Source organism: Misgurnus anguillicaudatus, chromosome 20, assembly GCF_027580225.2.
Source record: "Misgurnus anguillicaudatus chromosome 20, ASM2758022v2, whole genome shotgun sequence".
Classification (NCBI taxonomy): domain Eukaryota; kingdom Metazoa; phylum Chordata; class Actinopteri; order Cypriniformes; family Cobitidae; genus Misgurnus; species Misgurnus anguillicaudatus.
The window spans coordinates 3,729,391-3,744,666 of NC_073356.2; the positions used below are offsets into that span (position 1 = coordinate 3,729,391).

The 15,276-nt window shown below is 47.0% G+C and overlaps 25 non-coding genes across 25 annotated transcripts; all 25 read left to right on the forward strand.

Moving 5' to 3' along the window:
- Nucleotides 1-350: 350 nt before the first annotated feature.
- trnal-uag (transfer RNA leucine (anticodon UAG)) lies at nucleotides 351-432 on the forward strand. Its single transcript has one exon. It is a non-coding gene; the product is annotated as a tRNA-Leu (tRNA).
- A 680-nt stretch (nucleotides 433-1,112) lies between these two features.
- On the forward strand, nucleotides 1,113-1,194 carry trnal-aag (transfer RNA leucine (anticodon AAG)). The gene has a single exon. It is a non-coding gene; the product is annotated as a tRNA-Leu (tRNA).
- A 409-nt stretch (nucleotides 1,195-1,603) lies between these two features.
- trnal-aag (transfer RNA leucine (anticodon AAG)) lies at nucleotides 1,604-1,685 on the forward strand. The gene has a single exon. It is a non-coding gene; the product is annotated as a tRNA-Leu (tRNA).
- Nucleotides 1,686-2,094: 409 nt separating this feature from the next.
- On the forward strand, nucleotides 2,095-2,176 carry trnal-aag (transfer RNA leucine (anticodon AAG)). Its single transcript has one exon. It is a non-coding gene; the product is annotated as a tRNA-Leu (tRNA).
- Nucleotides 2,177-2,562: 386 nt separating this feature from the next.
- Nucleotides 2,563-2,644, forward strand: trnal-uag (transfer RNA leucine (anticodon UAG)). The gene has a single exon. It is a non-coding gene; the product is annotated as a tRNA-Leu (tRNA).
- A 679-nt stretch (nucleotides 2,645-3,323) lies between these two features.
- On the forward strand, nucleotides 3,324-3,405 carry trnal-aag (transfer RNA leucine (anticodon AAG)). Its single transcript has one exon. It is a non-coding gene; the product is annotated as a tRNA-Leu (tRNA).
- Nucleotides 3,406-3,814: 409 nt separating this feature from the next.
- trnal-aag (transfer RNA leucine (anticodon AAG)) lies at nucleotides 3,815-3,896 on the forward strand. Its single transcript has one exon. It is a non-coding gene; the product is annotated as a tRNA-Leu (tRNA).
- Nucleotides 3,897-4,304: 408 nt separating this feature from the next.
- Nucleotides 4,305-4,386, forward strand: trnal-aag (transfer RNA leucine (anticodon AAG)). The gene has a single exon. It is a non-coding gene; the product is annotated as a tRNA-Leu (tRNA).
- Nucleotides 4,387-4,763: 377 nt separating this feature from the next.
- Nucleotides 4,764-4,845, forward strand: trnal-uag (transfer RNA leucine (anticodon UAG)). Its single transcript has one exon. It is a non-coding gene; the product is annotated as a tRNA-Leu (tRNA).
- A 680-nt stretch (nucleotides 4,846-5,525) lies between these two features.
- Nucleotides 5,526-5,607, forward strand: trnal-aag (transfer RNA leucine (anticodon AAG)). Its single transcript has one exon. It is a non-coding gene; the product is annotated as a tRNA-Leu (tRNA).
- A 410-nt stretch (nucleotides 5,608-6,017) lies between these two features.
- Nucleotides 6,018-6,099, forward strand: trnal-aag (transfer RNA leucine (anticodon AAG)). The gene has a single exon. It is a non-coding gene; the product is annotated as a tRNA-Leu (tRNA).
- Nucleotides 6,100-6,508: 409 nt separating this feature from the next.
- On the forward strand, nucleotides 6,509-6,590 carry trnaf-aaa (transfer RNA phenylalanine (anticodon AAA)). The gene has a single exon. It is a non-coding gene; the product is annotated as a tRNA-Phe (tRNA).
- Nucleotides 6,591-7,459: 869 nt separating this feature from the next.
- On the forward strand, nucleotides 7,460-7,541 carry trnal-aag (transfer RNA leucine (anticodon AAG)). The gene has a single exon. It is a non-coding gene; the product is annotated as a tRNA-Leu (tRNA).
- A 409-nt stretch (nucleotides 7,542-7,950) lies between these two features.
- trnal-aag (transfer RNA leucine (anticodon AAG)) lies at nucleotides 7,951-8,032 on the forward strand. Its single transcript has one exon. It is a non-coding gene; the product is annotated as a tRNA-Leu (tRNA).
- Nucleotides 8,033-8,441: 409 nt separating this feature from the next.
- Nucleotides 8,442-8,523, forward strand: trnal-aag (transfer RNA leucine (anticodon AAG)). Its single transcript has one exon. It is a non-coding gene; the product is annotated as a tRNA-Leu (tRNA).
- A 390-nt stretch (nucleotides 8,524-8,913) lies between these two features.
- On the forward strand, nucleotides 8,914-8,995 carry trnal-uag (transfer RNA leucine (anticodon UAG)). Its single transcript has one exon. It is a non-coding gene; the product is annotated as a tRNA-Leu (tRNA).
- A 680-nt stretch (nucleotides 8,996-9,675) lies between these two features.
- On the forward strand, nucleotides 9,676-9,757 carry trnal-aag (transfer RNA leucine (anticodon AAG)). Its single transcript has one exon. It is a non-coding gene; the product is annotated as a tRNA-Leu (tRNA).
- A 409-nt stretch (nucleotides 9,758-10,166) lies between these two features.
- On the forward strand, nucleotides 10,167-10,248 carry trnal-aag (transfer RNA leucine (anticodon AAG)). The gene has a single exon. It is a non-coding gene; the product is annotated as a tRNA-Leu (tRNA).
- A 1,449-nt stretch (nucleotides 10,249-11,697) lies between these two features.
- On the forward strand, nucleotides 11,698-11,779 carry trnal-uag (transfer RNA leucine (anticodon UAG)). Its single transcript has one exon. It is a non-coding gene; the product is annotated as a tRNA-Leu (tRNA).
- A 679-nt stretch (nucleotides 11,780-12,458) lies between these two features.
- Nucleotides 12,459-12,540, forward strand: trnal-aag (transfer RNA leucine (anticodon AAG)). The gene has a single exon. It is a non-coding gene; the product is annotated as a tRNA-Leu (tRNA).
- Nucleotides 12,541-12,949: 409 nt separating this feature from the next.
- Nucleotides 12,950-13,031, forward strand: trnal-aag (transfer RNA leucine (anticodon AAG)). The gene has a single exon. It is a non-coding gene; the product is annotated as a tRNA-Leu (tRNA).
- Nucleotides 13,032-13,440: 409 nt separating this feature from the next.
- On the forward strand, nucleotides 13,441-13,522 carry trnal-aag (transfer RNA leucine (anticodon AAG)). Its single transcript has one exon. It is a non-coding gene; the product is annotated as a tRNA-Leu (tRNA).
- A 408-nt stretch (nucleotides 13,523-13,930) lies between these two features.
- trnal-aag (transfer RNA leucine (anticodon AAG)) lies at nucleotides 13,931-14,012 on the forward strand. Its single transcript has one exon. It is a non-coding gene; the product is annotated as a tRNA-Leu (tRNA).
- Nucleotides 14,013-14,389: 377 nt separating this feature from the next.
- Nucleotides 14,390-14,471, forward strand: trnal-uag (transfer RNA leucine (anticodon UAG)). The gene has a single exon. It is a non-coding gene; the product is annotated as a tRNA-Leu (tRNA).
- A 680-nt stretch (nucleotides 14,472-15,151) lies between these two features.
- Nucleotides 15,152-15,233, forward strand: trnal-aag (transfer RNA leucine (anticodon AAG)). The gene has a single exon. It is a non-coding gene; the product is annotated as a tRNA-Leu (tRNA).
- The last annotated feature ends 43 nt before the right edge of the window (nucleotides 15,234-15,276 follow it).

Consider the following 15,276-nt stretch of genomic DNA (forward strand, 5'->3'; position numbering starts at 1 on the left):
CAGCAGTCGGGCACTGTATCAGATTTCTGGAAAATAAAGTGGTTTTGGCATGCAAGAACATCCCACGTGTTAATTGGTTTGTCAGAAGCGCTTCCTTTAGATTTCTGTGGGAGCTTTGGGAATCTCACCTAATTTTTGATTTCAAGCAAACCCCATGGCTTCATTTGTTGTGTCAGATGTACTTTCTAAACGATAGAACTCTGTAGGATTTGGGATCACCAGGAGTATGACTCAGCACAGCAGGACCTTAAAGACGATTCTCTCCCGCCAACGAGGTCCTCAAAATCAACTGAGGCTGTCCGTGGAGCTGCACTTCCCCGAAACTCACCAGAGAGCTGCTTTCCTCAAAGGGTAGCGTGGCCGAGCGGTCTAAGGCGCTGGATTTAGGCTCCAGTCTCTCCGGGGGCGTGGGTTCGAATCCCACCGCTGCCAGCAGTTGTTTTAAAGAGGCTCTATTGCCAGCAGTCAGCCAGGCCAGATGGATAGGCGCTTTGGAAGTCTCACGTGGATCGTTTCTCAATCGGAAGGCTGCAGCCTCCTGGGGGTCACGTTTCTAGGCTGCGTACGTTATAAAGACTCTCTTATTTCAGAATACTAACAAATACCAAGTTGACTCTTATTCTTAGTTAATCGTAAATTGCTGTAATATGCTTGTGACTTGCGAATGTAATGTTCAGTTAACTTGAATGAAGCTGCCTTGATGCTCGATGCAGCCGCATATGTGAGCTCCGGACAACCAAAGCAACCCCTTTAAGTGGTAGCGTGGCCGTGCGGTCTAAGGCAGGGGTTTTCAAACCTGTCCTGGAGGACCAGTAGTACTGCCCATTTTGCATGTTTCCCTTTTGTGACACACCTCATTCAGTTACCTTAGACACCCAGTTCAGGTCTTGCAGTCTCTACTAATGAGTTGAACATTTAAACCAGGTGTGTCTAATGAGGGAGACATGCAAATTGTGCAGTACTAGTGGTCCTCCAGGACAGGTTTGAAAACCCCTGGTCTATGGCGCTGTGACTTGTGAATGTAATGTTCAGTTAACTTGAATGAAGCTGGCTTGATGCTCGATGCAGCCTGCATATGCGAGCTCTGGACAACAAAAGCAACCCCTTTAAGTGGTAGCGTGGCCGAGCGGTCTAAGGCGCTGGATTAAGGCTCCAGTCTCTTCGGAGGCGTGGGTTCGAATCCCACCGCTGCCAGGAGCAATTTTAAAGAGGCTCAATTGCCAGCAGTCGGGCACTGTATCAGATTTCTGTAAGATAATCTGGAAAATAAAGTGGTTTTGGCATGCAAGAACATCCCACGTGTTAACTGGTTTGTCAGAAGCGCTTCCTTTAGATTTCTGTGGGAGCTTTGGGAATCTCACCTAATTTTTGATTTCAAGCAAACCCCATGGCTTCATTTGTTGTGTCAGATGTACTTTCTAAACGATAGGGAGACATGCAAATTGTGCAGTACTAGTGGTCCTCCAGGACAGGTTTGAAAACCCCTGGTCTAAGGCGCTGTGACTTGTGAATGTAATGTTCAGTTAACTTGAATGAAGCTGGCTTGATGCTCGATGCAGCCTGCATATGCGAGCTGTGGACAACAAAAGCAACCCCTTTAAGTGGTAGCGTGGCCGAGCGGTCTTAGGCGCTGGATTAAGGCTCCAGTCTCTTCGGAGGCCTGGGTTCGAATCCCACCGCTGCCAGGAGCAATTTTAAAGAGGCTCAATTGCCAGCAGTCGGGCACTGTATCAGATTTCTGTAAGATAATCTGGAAAATAAAGTGGTTTTGGCATGCAAGAACATCCCACGTGTTAATTGGTTTGTCAGAAGCGCTTCCTTTAGATTTCTGTGGGAGCTTTGGGAATCTCACCTAATTTTTGATTTCAAGCAAACCCCATGGCTTCATTTGTTGTGTCAGATGTACTTTCTAAACGATAGGGAGACATGCAAATTGTGCAGTACTAGTGGTCCTCCAGGACAGGTTTGAAAACCCCTGGTCTAAGGCGCTGTGTTTTGTGAATGTAATGTTCAGTTAACTTGAATGAAGCTGGCTTGATGCTCGATGCAGCCTGCATATGCGAGCTCTTGAAAACAAAAGCAACCCCTTTAAGTGGTAGCGTGGCCGAGCGGTCTAAGGCGCTGGATTAAGGCTCCAGTCTCTTCGGAGGCGTGTGTTCGAATCCCACCGCCGCCAGAAGCAATTGTAAAGAGGCTCAATTGCCAGCAGTCGGGCACTGTATCAGATTTCTGTAAGATAATCTGGAAAATAAAGTGGTTTTGGCATGCAAGAACATCCCACGTGTTAATTGGTTTGTCAGAAGCGCTTCCTTTAGATTTCTGTGGGAGCTTTGGGAATCTCACCTAATTTTTGATTTCAAGCAAACCCCATGGCTTCATTTGTTGTGTCAGATGTACTTTCGAAACGATAGAACTCTGTAGGATTTGGGAACTCCAGGAGTATGACTCAGCACAGCAGGACCTTAAAGACGATTCTCTCCCGCCAACGAGGTCCTCGAAATCAACTGAGGCTGTCCGTGGAGCTGCACCTCCCCGAAACTCACCAGAGAGTTTTCTCCAAAGGGTAGCGTGGCCGAGCGGTCCAAGGCGCTGGATTTAGGCTCCAGTCTCTCCGGGGGCGTGGGTTCGAATCCCACCGCTGCCAGCTGTTGTTTTAAAGAGGCTCTATTGCCAGCAGTCAGCCAGGCCAGATGGATAGGCGCTTTGGAAGTCTCACGTGGATCGTTTCTCAATCGGAAGGCTGCAGCCTCCTGGGGGTCACGTTTCTAGGCTGCGTACGTTATAAAGACTCTCTTATTTCAGAATACTAACAAATACCAAGTTGACTCTTATTCTTAGTTAATCGTAAATTGCTGTAATATGCTTGTGACTTGCGAATGTAATGTTCAGTTAACTTGAATGAAGCTGCCTTGATGCTCGATGCAGCCGCATATGTGAGCTCCGGACAACCAAAGCAACCCCTTTAAGTGGTAGCGTGGCCGTGCGGTCTAAGGCAGGGGTTATCAAACCTGTCCTGGAGGACCACTAGTACTGCCCATTTTGCATGTTTCCCTTTTGTGACACACCTCATTCAGTTACCTTAGACACCCAGTTCAGGTCTTGCAGTTTCTACTAATGAGTTGAACATTTAAACCAGGTGTGTCTAATGAGGGAGACATGCAAATTGTGCAATACTAGTGGTCCTCCAGGACAGGTTTGAAACCCCTGGTCTAAGGCGCTGTGACTTGTGAATGTAATGTTCAGTTAACTTGAATGAAGCTGGCTTGATGCTCGATGCAGCCTGCATATGCGAGCTCTGGACAACAAAAGCAACCCCTTTAAGTGGTAGCGTGGCCGAGCGGTCTAAGGCGCTGGATTAAGGCTCCAGTCTCTTCGGAGGCGTGGGTTCGAATCCCACCGCTGCCAGGAGCAATTTTAAAGAGGCTCAATTGCCAGCAGTCGGGCACTGTATCAGATTTCTGTAAGATAATCTGGAAAATAAAGTGGTTTTGGCATGCAAGAACATCCCACGTGTTAATTGGTTTGTCAGAAGCGCTTCCTTTAGATTTCTGTGGGAGCTTTGGGAATCTCACCTAATTTTTGATTTCAAGCAAACCCCATGGCTTCATTTGTTGTGTCAGATGTACTTTCTAAACGATAGGGAGACATGCAAATTGTGCAGTACTAGTGGTCCTCCAGGACAGGTTTGAAAACCCCTGGTCTAAGGCGCTGTGACTTGTGAATGTAATGTTCAGTTAACTTGAATGAAGCTGGCTTGATGCTCGATGCAGCCTGCATATGCGAGCTGTGGACAACAAAAGCAACCCCTTTAAGTGGTAGCGTGGCCGAGCGGTCCAAGGCGCTGGATTAAGGCTCCAGTCTCTTCGGAGGCGTGGGTTCGAATCCCACCGCTGCCAGGAGCAATTTTAAAGAGGCTCAATTGCCAGCAGTCGGGCACTGTATCAGATTTCTGTAAGATAATCTGGAAAATAAAGTGGTTTGGCATGCAAGAACATCCCACGTGTTAATTGGTTTGTCAGAAGCGCTTCCTTTAGATTTCTGTGGGAGCTTTGGGAATCTCACCTAATTTTTGATTTCAAGCAAACCCCATGGCTTCATTTGTTGTGTCAGATGTACTTTCTAAACGATAGGGAGACATGCAAATTGTGCAGTACTAGTGGTCCTCCAGGACAGGTTTGAAAACCCCTGGTCTAAGGTGCTGTGACTTGTGAATGTAATGTTCAGTTAACTTGAATGAAGCTGGCTTGATGCTCGATGCAGCCTGCATATGCGAGCTCTGGACAACAAAAGCAACTTCTTTAAGTGGTAGCGTGGCCGAGCGGTCTAAGGTGCTGGATTAAGGCTCCAGTCTCTTCGGAGGCGTGGGTTCGAATCCCACTGCTGCCAGGAGCAATATTAAAGAGGTTCAATTGCCAGCAGTCGGGCACTGTATCAGATTTCTGGAAAATAAAGTGGTTTTGGCATGCAAGAACATCCCACGTGTTAATTGGTTTGTCAGAAGCGCTTCCTTTAGATTTCTGTGGGAGCTTTGGGAATCTCACCTAATTTTTGATTTCAAGCAAACCCCATGGCTTCATTTGTTGTGTCAGATGTACTTTCTAAACGATAGAACTCTGTAGGATTTGGGATCACCAGGAGTATGACTCAGCACAGCAGGACCTTAAAGACGATTCTCTCCCGCCAACGAGGTCCTCAAAATCAACTGAGGCTGTCCGTGGAGCTGCACTTCCCCGAAACTCACCAGAGAGCTGCTTTCCTCAAAGGGTAGCGTGGCCGAGCGGTCTAAGGCGCTGGATTTAGGCTCCAGGCTCTCCGGGGGCGTGGGTTCGAATCCCACCGCTGCCAGCAGTTGTTTTAAAGAGGCTCTATTGCCAGCAGTCAGCCAGGCCAGATGGATAGGCGCTTTGGAAGTCTCACGTGGATCGTTTCTCAATCGGAAGGCTGCAGCCTCCTGGGGGTCACGTTTCTAGGCTGCGTACGTTATAAAGACTCTCTTATTTCAGAATACTAACAAATACCAAGTTGACTCTTATTCTTAGTTAATCGTAAATTGCTGTAATATGCTTGTGACTTGCGAATGTAATGTTCAGTTAACTTGAATGAAGCTGCCTTGATGCTCGATGCAGCCGCATATGTGAGCTCCGGACAACCAAAGCAACCCCTTTAAGTGGTAGCGTGGCCGTGCGGTCTAAGGCAGGGGTTTTCAAACCTGTCCTGGAGGACCAGTAGTACTGCCCATTTTGCATGTTTCCCTTTTGTGACACACCTCATTCAGTTACCTTAGACACCCAGTTCAGGTCTTGCAGTCTCTACTAATGAGTTGAACATTTAAACCAGGTGTGTCTAATGAGGGAGACATGCAAATTGTGCAGTACTAGTGGTCCTCCAGGACAGGTTTGAAAACCCCTGGTCTATGGCGCTGTGACTTGTGAATGTAATGTTCAGTTAACTTGAATGAAGCTGGCTTGATGCTCGATGCAGCCTGCATATGCGAGCTCTGGACAACAAAAGCAACCCCTTTAAGTGGTAGCGTGGCCGAGCGGTCTAAGGCGCTGGATTAAGGCTCCAGTCTCTTCGGAGGCGTGGGTTCGAATCCCACCGCTGCCAGGAGCAATTTTAAAGAGGCTCAATTGCCAGCAGTCGGGGCACTGTATCAGATTTCTGTAAGATAATCTGGAAAATAAAGTGGTTTTGGCATGCAAGAACATCCCACGTGTTAACTGGTTTGTCAGAAGCGCTTCCTTTAGATTTCTGTGGGAGCTTTGGGAATCTCACCTAATTTTTGATTTCAAGCAAACCCCATGGCTTCATTTGTTGTGTCAGATGTACTTTCTAAACGATAGGGAGACATGCAAATTGTGCAGTACTAGTGGTCCTCCAGGACAGGTTTGAAAACCCCTGGTCTAAGGCGCTGTGACTTGTGAATGTAATGTTCAGTTAACTTGAATGAAGCTGGCTTGATGCTCGATGCAGCCTGCATATGCGAGCTGTGGACAACAAAAGCAACCCCTTTAAGTGGTAGCGTGGCCGAGCGGTCTTAGGCGCTGGATTAAGGCTCCAGTCTCTTCGGAGGCCTGGGTTCGAATCCCACCGCTGCCAGGAGCAATTTTAAAGAGGCTCAATTGCCAGCAGTCGGGCACTGTATCAGATTTCTGTAAGATAATCTGGAAAATAAAGTGGTTTTGGCATGCAAGAACATCCCACGTGTTAATTGGTTTGTCAGAAGCGCTTCCTTTAGATTTCTGTGGGAGCTTTGGGAATCTCACCTAATTTTTGATTTCAAGCAAACCCCATGGCTTCATTTGTTGTGTCAGATGTACTTTCTAAACGATAGGGAGACATGCAAATTGTGCAGTACTAGTGGTCCTCCAGGACAGGTTTGAAAACCCCTGGTCTAAGGCGCTGTGTTTTGTGAATGTAATGTTCAGTTAACTTGAATGAAGCTGGCTTGATGCTCGATGCAGCCTGCATATGCGAGCTCTTGAAAACAAAAGCAACCCCTTTAAGTGGTAGCGTGGCCGAGCGGTCTAAGGCGCTGGATTAAAGCTCCAGTCTCTTCGGAGGCGTGTGTTCGAATCCCACCGCCGCCAGAAGCAATTGTAAAGAGGCTCAATTGCCAGCAGTCGGGCACTGTATCAGATTTCTGTAAGATAATCTGGAAAATAAAGTGGTTTTGGCATGCAAGAACATCCCACGTGTTAATTGGTTTGTCAGAAGCGCTTCCTTGGATTTAGGCTCCAGTCTCTCCGGGGGCGTGGGTTCGAATCCCACCGCTGCCAGCAGTTGTTTTAAAGAGGCTCTATTGCCAGCAGTCAGCCAGGCCAGATGGATAGGCGCTTTGGAAGTCTCACGTGGATCGTTTCTCAATCGGAAGGCTGCAGCCTCCTGGGGGTCACGTTTCTAGGCTGCGTACGTTATAAAGACTCTCTTATTTCAGAATACTAACAAATACCAAGTTGACTCTTATTCTTAGTTAATCGTAAATTGCTGTAATATGCTTGTGACTTGCGAATGTAATGTTCAGTTAACTTGAATGAAGCTGCCTTGATGCTCGATGCAGCCGCATATGTGAGCTCCGGACAACCAAAGCAACCCCTTTAAGTGGTAGCGTGGCCGTGCGGTCTAAGGCAGGGGTTATCAAACCTGTCCTGGAGGACCACTAGTACTGCCCATTTTGCATGTTTCCCTTTTGTGACACACCTCATTCAGTTACCTTAGACACCCAGTTCAGGTTTTGCAGTTTCTACTAATGAGTTGAACATTTAAACCAGGTGTGTCTAATGAGGGAGACATGCAAATTGTGCAATACTAGTGGTCCTCCAGGACAGGTTTGAAAACCCCTGGTCTAAGGCGCTGTGACTTGTGAATGTAATGTTCAGTTAACTTGAATGAAGCTGGCTTGATGCTCGATGCAGCCTGCATATGCGAGCTGTGGACAACAAAAGCAACCCCTTTAAGTGGTAGCGTGGCCGAGCGGTCCAAGGCGCTGGATTAAGGCTCCAGTCTCTTCGGAGGCGTGGGTTCGAATCCCACCGCTGCCAGGAGCAATTTTAAAGAGGCTCAATTGCCAGCAGTCGGGCACTGTATCAGATTTCTGTAAGATAATCTGGAAAATAAAGTGGTTTTGGCATGCAAGAACATCCCATGTGTTAATTGGTTTGTGAGAAGCGCTTCCTTTAGATTTCTGTGGGAGCTTTGGGAATCTCACCTAATTTTTGATTTCAAGCAAACCCCATGGCTTCATTTGTTGTGTCAGATGTACTTTCTAAACGATAGGGAGACATGCAAATTGTGCAGTACTAGTGGTCCTCCAGGACAGGTTTGAAAACCCCTGGTCTAAGGCGCTGTGACTTGTGAATGTAATGTTCAGTTAACTTGAATGAAGCTGGCTTGATGCTCGATGCAGCCTGCATATGCGAGCTCTGGACAACAAAAGCAACCCCTTTAAGTGGTAGCGTGGCCGAGCGGTCTAAGGCGCTGGATTAAGGCTCCAGTCTCTTCGGAGGCGTGGGTTCGAATCCCACCGCTGCCAGGAGCAATTTGAAAGAGGCTCAATTGCCAGCAGTCGGGCACTGTATCAGATTTCTGTAAGATAATCTGGAAAATAAAGTGGTTTTGGCATGCAAGAACATCCCACGTGTTAATTGGTTTGTCAGAAGCGCTTCCTTTAGATTTCTGTGGGAGCTTTGGGAATCTCACCTAATTTTTGATTTCAAGCAAACCCCATGGCTTCATTTGTTGTGTCAGATGTACTTTCGAAACGATAGGGAGACATGCAAATTGTGCAGTACTAGTGGTCCTCCAGGACAGGTTTGAAAACCCCTGGTCTAAGGCGCTGTGACTTGTGAATGTAATGTTCAGTTAACTTGAATGAAGCTGGCTTGATGCTCGATGCAGCCTGCATATGCGAGCTCTGGACAACGAAAGCAACCCCTTTAAGTGGTAGCGTGGCCGAGCGGTCTAAGGCGCTGCATTAAGGCTCCAGTCTCTTCGGAGGCGTGGGTTCGAATCCCACCGCTGCCAGGAGCAATTTTAAAGAGGCTCAATTGCCAGCAGTCGGGCACTGTATCAGATTTCTGTAAGATAATCTGGAAAATAAAGTGGTTTTGGCATGCAAGAACATCCCACGTGTTAATTGGTTTGTCAGAAGCGCTTCCTTTATTTAGATTTCTGTGGGAGCTTTGGGAATCTCACCTAATTTTTGATTTCAAGCAAACCCCGTGGCTTCATTTGTTGTGTCAGATGTACTTTCGAAACGATAGAACTCTGTAGGATTTGGGAACTCCAGGAGTATGACTCAGCACAGCAGGACCTTAAAGACGATTCTCTCCCGCCAACGAGGTCCTCGAAATCAACTGAGGCTGTCCGTGGAGCTGCACCTCCCCGAAACTCACCAGAGAGCTTTCTCCAAAGGGTAGCGTGGCCGAGCGGTCCAAGGCGCTGGATTTAGGCTCCAGTCTCTCTGGGGGCGTGGGTTCGAATCCCACCGCTGCCAGCAGTTGTTTTAAAGAGGCTCTATTGCCAGCAGTCAGCCAGGCCAGATGGATAGGCGCTTTGGAAGTCTCACGTGGATCGTTTCTCAATCGGAAGGCTGCAGCCTCCTGGGGGTCACGTTTCTAGGCTGCGTACGTTATAAAGACTCTCTTATTTCAGAATACTACCAAATACCAAGTTGACTCTTATTCTTAGTTAATCGTAAATTGCTGTAATATGCTTGTGACTTGCGAATGTAATGTTCAGTTAACTTGAATGAAGCTGCCTTGATGCTCGATGCAGCCGCATATGTGAGCTCCGGACAACCAAAGCAACCCCTTTAAGTGGTAGCGTGGCCGTGCGGTCTAAGGCAGGGGTTTTCAAACCTGTCCTGGAGGACCACTAGTACTGCACATTTTGCATGTTTTCCTTTTGTGACACACCTCATTCAGTTACCTTAGACACCCAGTTCAGGTCTTGCAGTCTCTACTAATGAGTTGAACATTTAAACCAGGTGTGTCTAATGAGGGAGACATGCAAATTGTGCAGTACTAGTGGTCCTCCAGGACAGGTTTGAAAACCCCTGGTCTAAGGCGCTGTGACTTGTGAATGTAATGTTCAGTTAACTTGAATGAAGCTGGCTTGATGCTCGATGCAGCCTGCATATGCGAGCTCTGGACAACAAAAGCAACCCCTTTAAGTGGTAGCGTGGCCGAGCGGTCTAAGGCGCTGGATTAAGGCTCCATTCTCTTCGGAGGCGTGGGTTCGAATCCCACCGCTGCCAGGAGCAATTTTAAAGAGGTTCAATTGCCAGCAGTCGGGCACTGTATCAGATTTCTGAAAGATAATCTGGAAAATAAAGTGGTTTTGGCATGCAAGAACATCCCATGTGTTAATTGGTTTGTCAGAAGCGCTTCCTTTAGATTTCTGTGGGAGCTTTGGGAATCTCACCTAATTTTTGATTTCAAGCAAACCCCATGGCTTCATTTGTTGTGTCAGATGTACTTTCTAAACGATAGGGAGACATGCAAATTTTGCAGTACTAGTGGTCCTCCAGGACAGGTTTGAAAACCCCTGGTCTAAGGCGCTGTGACTTGTGAATGTAATGTTCAGTTAACTTGAATGAAGCTGGCTTGATGCTCGATGCAGCCTGCATATGCGAGCTCTGGACAACAAAAGCAATCCCTTTAAGTGGTAGCGTGGCCGAGCGGTCTAAGGCGCTGGATTAAGGCTCCAGTCTCTTCGGAGGCGTGGGTTCGAATCCCACCGCTGCCAGGAGCAATTTTAAAGAGGCTCAATTGCCAGCAGTCGGGCACTGTATCAGATTTCTGTAAAATAATCTGGAAAATAAAGTGGTTTTGGCATGCAAGAACATCCCACGTGTTAATTGGTTTGTCAGAAGCGCTTCCTTTAGATTTCTGTGGGAGCTTTGGGAATCTCACCTAATTTTTGATTTCAAGCAAACCCCATGGCTTCATTTGTTGTGTCAGATGTACTTTCTAAACGATAGAACTCTGTAGGATTTGGGATCTCCAGGGGCCTCATTTATCAAGCGTGCGTATGCACAGAAGTGTGCGTAAAGTGTGCGTAGGAACAGTTTTACGCAAAGTGTGGAATTTATCAAATTGCACTTATACTTAGAAATGTGTGTAAATATACGCACACCTCGGAGTATGCGTACGCAGAGCATCTAGTGGTAGAATAGCGATACTACACAGGACCCTGTTCCAGTGAGTATAAAGTGTCTATTTATTATCCACAAGCAGGTGTTAAAAATGATTAATGTCAGTATGGTAACAGCAAATAAGTTTAATGATTTATTTGTGATATGTATCTGTATCTGTGAAAGCACATGTGATTTGTATTAATGAAGTCTCCGTCAAATGCTTGACACAGTGCAATGGCTTATCTTGCGTTATTGGAAGACTTGGCAAATAATCCATTCCGCCGGTAGCGCGTTTTCAAAGATCGCGCCAATAATGCTGGTTATATATGCTGCTGTCCAAGGTGGAAAATTGTCTGTCCTCCTCCACTTGCACTCGTTTCACGTCGGTGTGCTGTGACGCGGTTTTTTTTTTTTGGGCTGATAATTTAATGTCAAACGACTTTTTTTTATTTCTAAAAGTGTTCTCATACCCAACGGAATTAAACTCACTGGTAACATGTTCCCATGCAGATTTGTTTTCTTTTGTTAGTCATTCCTCCCATACTAAGTGAACCAAACAGGATGTGTTATTAGGATTTAACCTCATCCACCAGTAACTCAATTTCTGCGTCTGTAAAGTTTCTCTTTTACGCTCTCTTTGCCATTATTGCGATGAGGGAAAAAGCACAACCACGTGACTTATAACGGGAGGTGTTGTCACCATATATGGTGCATTGGAGGCGTTTCGAAATGCAAATGAACATGAACGTGCACGAGCATGGTGCTTAAGAACAAGTGGGATTTATCATCAAGGATTACTTACTGATGTGCGTACGAACCACGTGCGCACGTTTGATAAATCCCGATTTTTTTGTACTTAGGCACATTCTAAATTTCATTCGTAGGTACAAATATAGAACATTTTCTACGCAATGATGATAAATGAGGCCCCTGGAGTATGACTCAGCACAGCAGGACCTTAAAGACGATTCTCTCCCGCCAACGAGGTCCTCGAAATCAACTGAGGCTGTCCGTGGAGCTGCACCTCCCCGAAACTCACCAGAGAGCTTTCTCCAAAGGGTAGCGTGGTCGAGCCGTCCAAGGCGCTGGATTTAGGCTCCAGTCTCTCCGGGGGCGTGGGTTCGAATCCCACCGCTGCCAGAAGTTGTTTTAAAGAGGCTCTATTGCCAGCAGTCAGCCAGGCCAGATGGATAGGCGCTTTGGAAGTCTCACTTGGATCGTTTCTCAATCGGAAGGCTGCAGCCTCCTGGGGGCACGTTTCTAGGCTGCGTACGTTATAAAGACTCTCTTATTTCAGAATACTACCAAATACCAAGTTGACTCTTATTCTTAGTTAATCGTAAATTGCTGTAATATGCTTGTGACTTGCGAATGTAATGTTCAGTTAACTTGAATGAAGCTGCCTTGATGCTCGATGCAGCCGCATATGTGAGCTCCGGACAACCAAAGCAACCCCTTTAAGTGGTAGCGTGGCCGTGCGGTTTAAGGCAGGGGTTTTCAAACCTGTCCTGGAGGACCACTAGTACTGCACATTTTGCATGTTTCCATTTTGTGACACACCTCATTCAGTTACCTTAGACACCCAGTTCAGGTCTTGCAGTCTCTACTAATGAGTTGAACATTTAAACCAGGTGTGTCTAATGAGGGAGACATGCAAATTGTGCAGTACTAGTGGTCCTCCAGGACAGGTTTGAAAACCCCTGGTCTAAGGCGCTGTGACTTGTGAATGTAATGTTCAGTTAACTTGAATGAAGCTGGCTTGATGCTCGATGCAGCCTGCATATGCGCGCTCTGGACAACAAAAGCAACCCCTTTAAGTGGTAGCGTGGCCGAGCGGTCTAAGGTGCTGGATTAAGGCTCCTGTCTCTTCGGAGGCGTGGGTTCGAATCCCACCGCTGCCAGGAGCAATTTTAAAGAGGCTCAATTGCCAGCAGTCGGGCACTGTATCAGATTTCTGTAAGATAATCTGGAAAATAAAGTGGTTTTGGCATGCAAGAACATCCCACGTGTTAATTGGTTTGTCAGAAGCGCTTCCTTTAGATTTCTGTGGGAGCTTTGGGAATCTCACCTAATTTTTGATTTCAAGCAAACCCCATGGCTTCATTTGTTGTGTCAGATGTACTTTCTAAACGATAGGGAGACATGCAAATTGTGCAGTACTAGTGGTCCTCCAGGACAGGTTTGAAAACCCCTGGTCTAAGGCGCTGTGACTTGTGAATGTAATGTTCAGTTAACTTGAATGAAGCTGGCTTGATGCTCGATGCAGCCTGCATATGCGAGCTCTGGACAACAAAAGCAACCCCTTTAAGTGGTAGCGTGGCCGAGCGGTCTAAGGCGCTGGATTAAGGCTCCAGTCTCTTCGGAGGCGTGGGTTCGAATCCCACCGCTGCCAGGAGCAATTTTAAAGAGGCTCAATTGCCAGCAGTCGGGCACTGTATCAGATTTCTGTAAGATAATCTGGAAAATAAAGTGGTTTTGGCATGCAAGAACATCCCACGTGTTAATTGGTTTGTCAGAAGCGCTTCCTTTAGATTTCTGTGGGAGCTTTGGGAATCTCACCTAATTTTTGATTTCAAGCAAACCCCATGGCTTCATTTGTTGTGTCAGATGTACTTTCTAAACGATAGGGAGACATGCAAATTGTGCAGTACTAGTGGTCCTCCAGGACAGGTTTGAAAACCCCTGGTCTAAGGCGCTGTGACTTGTGAATGTAATGTTCAGTTAACTTGAATGAAGCTGGCTTGATGCTCGATGCAGCCTGCATATGCGAGCTGTGGACAACAAAAGCAACCCCTTTAAGTGGTAGCGTGGCCGAGCGGTCCAAGGCGCTGGATTAAGGCTCCAGTCTCTTCGGAGGCGTGGGTTCGAATCCCACCGCTGCCAGGAGCAATTTTAAAGAGGCTCAATTGCCAGCAGTCGGGCACTGTATCAGATTTCTGTAAGATAATCTGGAAAATAAAGTGGTTTGGCATGCAAGAACATCCCACGTGTTAATTGGTTTGTCAGAAGCGCTTCCTTTAGATTTCTGTGGGAGCTTTGGGAATCTCACCTAATTTTTGATTTCAAGCAAACCCCATGGCTTCATTTGTTGTGTCAGATGTACTTTCTAAACGATAGGGAGACATGCAAATTGTGCAGTACTAGTGGTCCTCCAGGACAGGTTTGAAAACCCCTGGTCTAAGGTGCTGTGACTTGTGAATGTAATGTTCAGTTAACTTGAATGAAGCTGGCTTGATGCTCGATGCAGCCTGCATATGCGAGGTCTGGACAACAAAAGCAACTTCTTTAAGTGGTAGCGTGGCCGAGCGGTCTAAGGTGCTGGATTAAGGCTCCAGTCTCTTCGGAGGCGTGGGTTCGAATCCCACTGCTGCCAGGAGCAATATTAAAGAGGTTCAATTGCCAGCAGTCGGGCACTGTATCAGATTTCTGGAAAATAAAGTGGTTTTGGCATGCAAGAACATCCCACGTGTTAATTGGTTTGTCAGAAGCGCTTCCTTTAGATTTCTGTGGGAGCTTTGGGAATCTCACCTAATTTTTGATTTCAAGCAAACCCCATGGCTTCATTTGTTGTGTCAGATGTACTTTCTAAACGATAGAACTCTGTAGGATTTGGGATCACCAGGAGTATGACTCAGCACAGCAGGACCTTAAAGACGATTCTCTCCCGCCAACGAGGTCCTCAAAATCAACTGAGGCTGTCCGTGGAGCTGCACTTCCCCGAAACTCACCAGAGAGCTGCTTTCCTCAAAGGGTAGCGTGGCCGAGCGGTCTAAGGCGCTGGATTTAGGCTCCAGTCTCTCCGGGGGCGTCGGTTCGAATCCCACCGCTGCCAGCAGTTGTTTTAAAGAGGCTCTATTGCCAGCAGTCAGCCAGGCCAGATGGATAGGCGCTTTGGAAGTCTCACGTGGATCGTTTCTCAATCGGAAGGCTGCAGCCTCCTGGGGGTCACGTTTCTAGGCTGCGTACGTTATAAAGACTCTCTTATTTCAGAATACTAACAAATACCAAGTTGACTCTTATTCTTAGTTAATCGTAAATTGCTGTAATATGCTTGTGACTTGCGAATGTAATGTTCAGTTAACTTGAATGAAGCTGCCTTGATGCTCGATGCAGCCGCATATGTGAGCTCCGGACAACCAAAGCAACCCCTTTAAGTGGTAGCGTGGCCGTGCGGTCTAAGGCAGGGGTTTTCAAACCTGTCCTGGAGGACCAGTAGTACTGCCCATTTTGCATGTTTCCCTTTTGTGACACACCTCATTCAGTTACCTTAGACACCCAGTTCAGGTCTTGCAGTCTCTACTAATGAGTTGAACATTTAAACCAGGTGTGTCTAATGAGGGAGACATGCAAATTGTGCAGTACTAGTGGTCCTCCAGGACAGGTTTGAAAACCCCTGGTCTATGGCGCTGTGACTTGTGAATGTAATGTTCAGTTAACTTGAATGAAGCTGGCTTGATGCTCGATGCAGCCTGCATATGCGAGCTCTGGACAACAAAAGCAACCCCTTTAAGTGGTAGCGTGGCCGAGCGGTCTAAGGCGCTGGATTAAGGCTCCAGTCTCTTCGGAGGCGTGGGTTCGAATCCCACCGCTGCCAGGAGCAATTTGAAAGAGGCTCAATTGCCAGCAGTCGGGCACTG